The sequence below is a fragment of the Mandrillus leucophaeus genome, unplaced genomic scaffold (genome assembly GCF_000951045.1).
Source record: "Mandrillus leucophaeus isolate KB7577 unplaced genomic scaffold, Mleu.le_1.0 Scaffold238, whole genome shotgun sequence".
NCBI classification, from domain to species: Eukaryota; Metazoa; Chordata; class Mammalia; order Primates; family Cercopithecidae; genus Mandrillus; species Mandrillus leucophaeus.
The window spans coordinates 1,248,657-1,249,870 of NW_012102454.1; the positions used below are offsets into that span (position 1 = coordinate 1,248,657).

At 47.4% G+C, this 1,214-nt stretch overlaps 1 protein-coding gene across 1 annotated transcript in view; it reads right to left on the reverse strand.

Annotated features, from left to right (window-relative positions):
- UBA2 (ubiquitin-like modifier activating enzyme 2) overlaps positions 1 to 1,121 on the reverse strand; it is a 58,944-nt gene extending 57,823 nt beyond the window's left edge. The window contains exon 1 of the mRNA XM_011982305.1: positions 775 to 1,121. The gene's annotated coding sequence lies outside the window, so the exon portion shown is untranslated. The remainder of the gene's footprint in view (positions 1 to 774) is intronic.
- Positions 1,122 to 1,214: the final 93 nt, after the last annotated feature.

Consider the following 1,214-nt stretch of genomic DNA (forward strand, 5'->3'; position numbering starts at 1 on the left):
GGAGGCGGAGGTTGCAGTAAGCCGAGATCAGGCCACTGCACTCCAGCCTGGGGGACAGGGCGAGACCGTGTCTCAAAAAACAAAAAACATTCAAGTATTTCTTTCAATCGAATTACTCTTTCAAATACAAAATATTAAATTTAACTGTGTCCTGTTGTTTTTGTTTTTTGAGACAGGGTCTCGCTCTGTTGCCCAGGCTGGAGTGCAGTGGTGCAAACACAGCTCACTGCAGCCTCCATCTCCCAGGCTCAAGCGATCCTCCTGACACAGCCTCCTGGGGAGCTGGAACCACAGGCGCTCACCACCACACCCCGCTAATTTTCTTTTCTTGTAGAGACAGCGTTTCTCTATGTTGCCCAGGTTGTGTTCTTTCTGTTAAATGATACATGGCAAACGTTTATTGAATTTTTGCTCCCTCCCTTGATTCAAGCCTTCATCCATACACAATTTCATTTACTATTAATTAACCTAAGAAATGTGAAAGGAAACTTTTCCACATGGTTAAAAAAGTGTCATAAGTTTTATTTTTGGTTAAATACATAATATATAAAGGAAAGAAACAATGATTCAGTCGGCCATCTGTACTTTTTTGTTCATTCCATGTTTCTACTAGCCCTTAAGACACTTTAACACAGCCAAGGGCCAGTAACATCTCCAAACTCTAAAAAGTTTGCATTAGTAGAAATAACTTGATTCAAAATAGCACTGGCTTGTCACTGTACACCAATGCAAAGGGCACAATTCTAATGTCTTTAATGAAACAAGCCAGTGTACCGTCTACTGTGAGAGCAATGACAGTCACGCAGCCCGCGGGAGCCCTGCCACTCGCTCCGAGACCCAGGGTAAGTTACTCAACCCCATTGCGTCTCCCTTTCCTCATCTGTTAAAAATAAAGCAGGGTGGAAATAGCGTTGCACTCCTCGGGTGGTGTGAAGATGGAGCGCGTTTCGTGTGTAAACCTTCTCGTGACCAGCGCTTGGGACGCGTTGGTCGCTATCATCGCCATCCTCTGCCCCGGGTCGTTACTTCGGAGTTAGGAAGGGGACCTCCAAATTAAAGTCACAACATCCGCGAGGGACTCAGTCCTCTCCCGCATCTCCTAACACCCATGGATTTGTTTTGAAGGGAGGATACGAGGCGGCTTCACGCCCTCGAAGCGCCACACATTGGCGATGCCGGGGAGGCGGGGGCCCGCGGCCTCCTCTGCGTCCGGA